At 36.8% G+C, this 8,864-nt stretch overlaps 1 protein-coding gene across 2 annotated transcripts in view; it reads left to right on the plus strand.

The window, feature by feature from the left end:
• The window catches only part of LOC107693552 (zinc finger protein 704-like), a 74,751-nt gene that overhangs the window by 17,981 nt on the left and 47,906 nt on the right, over positions 1–8,864 (plus strand). The window lies entirely within an intron of this gene.

Below are 8,864 nucleotides of genomic sequence, written 5' to 3' on the forward strand. Positions count from 1 at the left end.
AAAATTGTTACTGAGAAGCATGAAATGTTCACTTGTGTTGGTATAGATTAATAATAATAATAATTTGGTTTTCAGTTCCGTACTGGTAAAGTTTGTCCCAGTTTACTGCATTACAAATTAATTTGATTTGCAAATAATGCTGTAGTGTTGCGAAATCTCTTCTGGAAATGATTGCATAGCACTTTTGGGACTTTTCATTGTGATCCTTTGTGAATGTGGGGATATTTGTTCAATATATTTTGTACATTGCATGTACTGTAGCTTTTCATTGGGAAAAAGTCCCCAGATTCTGGAATGTAATGACCGTAATAATAAAAAAATCCACATGACTTTCCCTCTAGAAGCCTAACTTCATTGTGATATTAATCACTCAATACTCAGATGTCCTATGTTTTCAGCTAGTCCATGTTTCTGTCATCAAGTCTTCCACAGATTTGACTTTCTGCACTTCCCCAATCTGAGCACTGATCTAAATCTGTTCAGTCAGTCAGAATTCAAAGAGAAGTTTATCGCTCCAGCTGCGTGAAATGAGCCAAACAGCCATACTGGCACTATACATAACCTTCATAAACACAAATCTTTTAAATGTTTGTGTATTCTATTCATTATATAAAATCCATTGATACACAGCAGCTTCTGTATTATAAGAAGTATTATGTGCTTTTCTTCAGTTTTCTTCAGAGTAGTAAGTAAAACTGCCTAATGTTCCCTTTTCTCTTGCTCGTGTTCTCTTGAATAAAATGAATGAATGAGATCTTGGTGCAAAATCCACAAAAACCCACATGGATGCTTATTGGTGTAACTGCAAGTATTTAAAGCAATAATTTTCTGCAGTGAACTGAATCCAAACGAACAATTGGCAGAAAAGCTTAGCTGTGTGTTTTGTGTGCATACAAAAGCCCTTCATGTTGATGTTTTTGGAGCTCATATTCAGTGCAAAGCTGTATTTACCATGTGTACAATTCAGCATAATTGTGTAGTCCAAGGAAGGAAGGGATATATTGAGGGAAGGGAAGTGAAAGAGAGAGAGAGAGAGAGCGAGAGAGAGAGAGAAAAACTCTGCATATTACATTGAGCTTGAAATAAAAAAAAAGAAATTAAAATATCCCACTGGAGAAGCCAAGCTTTGGTTTCTAGGAAACTGAGCTTTGGTTCTCAGGCCTGCTGCCACAGGTATCTGAAGTTTTAAAGGGGTCATATGATGCTGCTAAAAATAACATTATTTTGTGTATTTGGTGTAATGAAATGTGTTTATGCGTTTTAAGGTTCAAAAAACACATTATTTTCCACATACTGTACATTATTGTTTCTCCTCTATGCCCCGCCTTTCTGAAACGCATCGATTTGTACAAAGCTCATCGGTCTGAAAAAGCGAGGTGTGCTCTGATTGGCCAGCTATCCAGTGCGTTGTGATTGGCCGAATACCTCAAGCGTGTGACGGAAATGTTACGCCCCTTACCATATTGTGATGCCTGCGGCAACCACATGTGACGACCCCGGGCTGGACTCCGCTTCGTCCACGGTGAAAGCCGATCCGGCGATCGACAGCGCAAAGTTGAAATATTTCCTCAGCGACCAGCACGGATCAGCTCAAGGCGTGACGAAGCGATATCGTCCTCTTTTGGAAGACCAAACAAAGTAGTTTCACTTTCACAATGAAGCACACAGCACCTTCACGACATGGCGGCGGCGGCAACAATACAACAGCGAGAATAAAAGTTACGCCTTCTTTCTTTGTGTGAACATTTGGGCGGCGTTATGCAAATCTTCCCACATCGTGACGTAGACATGTGGGGTGTGTTAGAACGAGCCGTTTTAGGTAGGCGTGGTTGACTCTTAACTTTTATAAAGAATATCTCTTTGGATTTGAGACTTTAGTCTTTGCAGCTTTACAGATCTTCTTTATGCACCAAGAGCTTGTAACACTCCAAAGAGAAAGGAAAAATTGAAATCACATCATATGACCCCTTTAAGGCCCCTTTTTATTTTTGTGTCATTTTTAAATAGATGTTCAGAGTGAGGCTATTCTTTTTTGCCATATGATTCACACATGGCTGTAAATTCACCACCAAGGTGTGTATCTCAAATGAACAGTTCATGCAAAAGGTGTTCACGCTGTTCAACATTCTTCTGCACAACAATAATAAACTCCATTGGTTATGCAATATTGTATACAGACAAGGACGCCAAGTATCGATGTTATATCAGGCCCTGAATTTTGGCATGGGATTGTGAGTATTGAACATAAGTGTATTAATTCCTGCAAGCTCAGTGCATGTAATGCAGGAAAACAGATCAAATCAAGAATCTGAAATCTTTCTGTCAGACTGTAGCTCATCTGTCTCTCTCTCTCTGAGCTGTCTGTAAAGGAAGCACATTCTCACATATATCTGATATTGGATCAGTCGGAGAAACCTAAATAAACAAAGTGCTAAATAAATAGTGTCACCTTTGTCTTCCTCAGGGTGTTTGTAAGATTGTTCTTATTAAAACAAACACATTGAATTGCTTGTGCAAACATTCAAGGAAGGGAAATTTTGAACAAGGAAGGGATGGAGATGGATGTCTGAGATGATCAGACTGAGAACTTCATCCAATTAGATAAAACAGATATAAACAATGTTTTACTTTGGTGACATTTGTATTTGAATACCTTATCGCAATACTTATCATTTAAATATTTAATTTTACCCCTATGGTAAAAATCAAGTTTTTAACATTCTTTACATGTTTGGTGTTTTTAATATACTTAAAGGCAAACCATGTGCAAATTCATCAGTCAGCAACATCACTGAGCATTTTCTCCTTAAAATGGCAATGTAGACAGTATGGGTGCGACGGTTCTCGGTAAAAAATCGAACCGTACCGTTCTCCACACACGGTTCGGCATACACTAGGACCGCGGTTCAACTTAAATCTGACAATGCATCTGTAATATGGTTTGTTAGAGTTCGGCTAATGCATGTTTCTGTTGATGGATACAAATTCTGGCTTCCCAATACATTACAACAAGAGCGATGAGAGAAACAAAAACAATACGTGGTCAAACCAGTCACTCTTTGTTCAATGCGAGTGCTTTATGCTGGAATAACTGTCATTTATGCCATCATCACGTGTTGATAACGCAGGTGAGACCTGAACAGCACACGTTGCTATCTGTGTTTAAACTAAACTCATTTAAGCCTTGCCAGTTTAAATATTAAAGAGCCAGAAGACGTGAACTCGCGCGTGCAGTGAGAAGATCTGTGTGTGCTCTCATCCGAAGCGCGTGAACCCGCGTCTCAGAACGTGTGCAAATATTAAGCTCTCTTTGAAGTATTGTGCTTGAATGGACAAATTCACACAAAAATTATGTCAAAATGCCCGTCTTGGTGAGTATCCTAGCAGACATAGTCGGCATCAGTGCATTCTCTTAAAGTGACAGCACTTTCTTAATGTTAATCAAACAGCAACAACACGGAAATCACTCACTGCGCTCTTGATTGAATAACTTTTGTAACTTTAATAAGGATTAATCTTTAATTTATAGTCAAATATGCAATGTTATTTACATTTGATTACTTTATTCAATTTCTGTACCTAAAAACTAATGTTAGACCTACCTAAAAAACCTGAAAAGCACTGTTTATTTTATTTGTATCTTTGCTCTATTGTATTTTTTTGTGCTGTTGCTTGTAGTTAGATTGTGTTCTTATTTTCTTCATTTTTATTTGACAATATAGTTTTTTTCCTAAACATAGCACATACCGAACCGTACCGAAACCGTGACTCTAAAACCGTGATACAAACCGAACCGTGAGTAAGTTGAACCATTGAACCCCTAGTAGACAGTCACAAAAATGCAGTGTAGAACCACCCGTTTCCTACCGTCACAATAATCAATCTCATCTACTTGCAGGGCGGGGCTTTTCATGTCTGGTCAAAGGTTTCTATTTACAACGTGGATTTGCAGCATTGAGTAATGTAGCCAATAGCAGTCATATCTGATGAATTCATAAATGTGATGGCCAATCAGAAGTGTTTAAGTTAGTCAGAATCCACTCATCGCTCAAAACGCAGAAATCCTCTCATTATAACAAAGTGTAGGTAGGATCTAAATAAGAGATTAATTGTGCAGTGTAGAGCTTCATTGATTATAACGGAACTTCATGAGATTGCGATCAACTAAGATGAGTGACAGCTTTTCAGTGATTATAAAGAAAGCGCTTTTCAAACGCTTTGTTGGCTATATATATATATATATATATATAGATAGATAGATATATAGATATATATAGATATACAGTGGGTACGGAAAGTATTCAGACCCCCTTAAATTTTTCACTCTTTGTTATATTGCAGCCATTTGCTAAAATCATTTGTTAATTTTTTTTCCTCATTAATGTACAATATGGGGTGCTGTGTGTACATTAATGAGGAAAAAAAATTAACTTAAATGATTTTAGCAAATGGCTGCAATATAACAAAGAGTGAAAAATTTAAGGGGGTCTGAATACTTTCCGTACCCACTGTATATATATATATATTCCATTGAGAATTTGAATAAATTCACTCACAGATTCACTCTTTCATAACCATTATCCAATACTGCCGCTTGCCATTGTGTAGCATTTCTTACTTCAGTTAACTAAGTGAAAGTTGAACAGGTCTGAGCTGCTGTGGAATAGTTAACATATTCATGGATCTGTGTATACTAAATCAGGTAAGGGTGTAGAGTTACATTCAGTACACTAGTAGGCTATTGTATTATACATACATATATATACATTATTAAGCATTATTATTTGCTATATTCACTAAAAAATCACTGCTTTTCTCTCTATCATGTGGATAAAAGGTAAGTTCAAAGAGTCTGACACTAGATTGAGAATCTGGGACTGAAATTAAAATTTTACCCTGGGAATAAACAAGGTTTTTAGAATTGTGAAACCGTTTAGACAAAGAAACAAAGTGCTCTCTTGCAGACATTCGCCCTGTAGCTGAAAGCACCCTGTTCGGGTCTGTCTCTCTCTGTCTCTGCGGGAAGTGGTCGGTGAGGTTTGCTTAAGGCCTGTTTGTTTGATTAGTTCAGCTGTTTCGTCTCAGATATTTTCATCACTATTTATTTCTGTACTGTGTTTACACACTTGAGCCGTGTTGGCTGGGGATGCTAAGCGGGGCCCCAAATACACATTTAAAAGCAGAATTAGACATGTTCACATTATTCCCATATGTATGGATTAAAAAGGGTAATTTTCATTGTGGTCAGATACTAACATTGCAACACAGAACACAACTGTGTTCCTTATTATGAGCAGATGTATTTTGGGTCCATCCGATTCTCTTATATTTTCCCATTTTTAAAGTTAGCCGTGACTGTTTTTGATACATAGTGACACATGTGCCACCAGCAGAGATGAGAACCAACCATAATCTGAGGACCAGAACACAAAGAAGTGATGTGCTGTTACTTTTTTTAAACAATCAGATGTCTTATTTTGTCTGGTGAATGTACACCAGACAAAAATCATGCACAAAAATGGAGTGTTGGGCTCTTTTGACTTGCAACACTTGCAAAACCCTAACAACATGCTAACAGCTACTTGGAACACCTTAGCAACCGCATAGAAACAGTCACAACTGGCCACAACACATTAACAGTACATTAACAACCACTTAGAAACTGCAAAGCAATACTCACAGCCTCCAACAACACCCTAGAACAACCTGCATAGCAACACTTATAGCCACCCAACACACCCTAGAAACATGCTAACCACTTAGAACATCCTAGCAACTGCATAGCAACACTCACAGTCTCCAACAACACCCGAAACGGCAAGTTAGAACACTTTAGCAACACACCAACAACCACTAGGAACACCTTAGCAACTGTATAGCAACACTCACAACTTGCCACATTACACAAACAGTGTTCTACCTAACACTCACAGCTTCCAACAACAACCTAGAAACATGATAACAACTTGGAACACCTTAGCAACTGTATAGTAACACTCACATTTGACCACAACACCCAAACAACATTCTGACAGCAAGTTACAACAACTCACAACCACTCAGTATGCCCGGGAAACAGACTTAAAGACACTTAGAACACCTTTCATAGCAGCACTCACAGCCTCTGACAACACCCTAGCAACATGCTAACTACCACTGGAAATACCAAAGCAACTACACAATAGCAACACTTCATCACATTCAACTACTCACAACACTCTAGAAACAAGTTACGACTACTTAGAAAATCTTAGCAGCTGCACAACAAGAGTCACAACCAACCACAACACCCTAACAGTGATAACATTTACTTTACAACTGTATAGCAAAACTCTGATTTATCCACAACACTGAAACAATGTTTGAACAAACCCGTACAATACCTTAGTAACTGCATAGTAACACAGCCTCCAACAACACCCTAGCAATATGATATCCACTTGAAATGCCTTAGCAACTGCAAAGCAACACACATGTGCCCACAACATACGAACAGTGTTCTAACATCAAGTTACAACAACTTATTAACACTCACAACTACTCAGTACACCCTAGAAACATGCCAACAAACACTAAGAATACCTTAGCAATTGCATAGTAACACTGTCAGCCCCCGACAACAGACTAGTAACATGATAACAAAAACTTATAACACCTAGCAACTGCATAGCAACACTCACAGCCTCCAAAACACCCTAGCAACATGATAACAAGAACTTGGAACAGCTTAGTAACTGCATAGCATCACTCACAGCCTCCAAAACACCCTAGCAACATGATAACAAGAACTAGGAACAGCTTAGCAAATGCATAGCAACACTCACAGCCTCCGACAACACCCTAGCAACATGCTAACTACCACTGGAAACACCATAGCAACTACACAAAAGCAACAGTTTGAACTACTCACAACAATCTAGAAACATGTCAACAACCACTTAGTAGGGATGCACCAACCGAAATTATTCGGCCAAAAATAGCAAAAAAAGCTCTTTCAGTGTGGCCAAATAAGCGGAAAGACCAAATAAATTGTACCGAACAATGATGTGACGTTATCAAATAGCAACCAGCGCAGAGTGAGAGGCGCGCACTCTTTATAATGCAACAAATTTGTCAGCAGTGTGGAAGCATTTAAACTGTCCAAGAAAGACGCAAAAATCATTACAAGCACCGACAGCGAGAGATTGTTTAGTACTGCATCGCATGTCTTCGATGAGAAGAGGAAGGGGTGATGGTTGCTGGTTACTGTATGATGATTGAAATTGTGAAATGGCCTTAAACAATTAGTAAATAAACTGCAGAACGTTATGTTTTCTAATACACGCACGAATTGCATGTATTCTGACAGCGCTGCACGAACTCGCGGCAGATCTGCTTGTCAACCAGGGTTCAAAGTCCAAAGCGCTAGGAAAATCTGCATTAAAACAGTGTTACTTGTCAGTTGCTCACACATTTTTATGAATTTTTACAAGGCATGTGATAACGCAATACGTGCGACGTATTTGTAATGAGACTCATTTATAAATCTGCTGTTGTCAACAAAAAGAAGCATTGAGGTCTTCCTGCGCGTTTCCGCCAAAATAAAAGTTGAAAAAAAAAACAAGAAATCCGTCAACATTTATAAATGTTAGTATTGTAATTTTACTGTTGTTCTGTAAAATAAAATAAAAACTAAGACAATAATAATGATAAAAATAATTACAACAGCTCTGTTAATACATTTATTAAAACATTCACACAGTGTTAAAATTGGGATCTGTAATATTTTCTAATGTTTTAAAAGAAGTCTCTTCTGCTCAGCAAGGCTGCTTTTATTTTTACAGTAAAAATACATGCCTGATTCAAGAAGGGGGTCTGATGGCCAAAAAATATTGTTTTACTAGCTTATTAATTTTAAAGGAGTCATATGATGCTGCTAAAAAGAACATTATTTTGTGTATTTGGTGTAATGAAATGTGTTTATGCGGTTTAAGGTTCAAAAAACACATTATTTTACACATACTGTACATTATTGTTTCTCCTCTATGCCCCGCCTTTCTGAAACGCGTCGATTTGTACAAAGCTCATCGGTCTGAAAAGCGAGGTGTGCTCTGATTGGCCAGCTATCCAGTGCGTTGTGTAGGGCTGCCACTAACGACTATTTATATTTCGATTAATCAATCGACTAATTTATCGATTAATCTAAACTATTAATTTCTCACAAAAAATCAACAATTTTACTTAAGAATATTTTATTAAACCAAAAGAAATCCAAATTTCTATGAAATCCTTTTTTTAAAGCAAAAGTAAAGTGCAACATAGAGTACAAGAAGCAAGTGTCGTCTCATAGTCCAAATCACTGAAATCAAAGTTCAGTATTATAGTGTAAGAATGACAACATATCCATGTGTTCTAGTCTACTAATAATACAATTATAATAAAAAAAAACAATTTTTAAAGTAGTATTTACCAGAAATGTTATTTACCAGAATTTATTTAGGAGAAAAATGTAAATGTGCAGTATTTCTGAAAAAAAAGAATAAAAAAACTTTTGTAAATAAAATCAATTAATTGGAGATGCTTTTGATTATTAAAATTTAATGGAACCATTAAAATGGAATCCAGAAAATAATGGAAAACAGAATTTGCTAAAGATAAAACTGTAAAACTCAATTAATTAGACAGGCTTTTTGATTAATAATATTTAATTTAACCATTAAAACAGAGTATAGAAAAATCTAAATGGAAAAAACAATTTGGAAATTAAACGGATTTCATAGTGCCCTATAATTATAATAATTTTTTTGCGGTAATAAAAATAGATGCAAGTGAATAATAGCCTTTAAAATTACTTAAAATACATATATAATAGCAATGAGGCAATA

The sequence above is a fragment of the Sinocyclocheilus anshuiensis genome, unplaced genomic scaffold, assembly GCF_001515605.1.
Source record: "Sinocyclocheilus anshuiensis isolate Anshui unplaced genomic scaffold, SAMN03320099.WGS_v1.1 scaffold967, whole genome shotgun sequence".
NCBI classification, from domain to species: Eukaryota; Metazoa; Chordata; class Actinopteri; order Cypriniformes; family Cyprinidae; genus Sinocyclocheilus; species Sinocyclocheilus anshuiensis.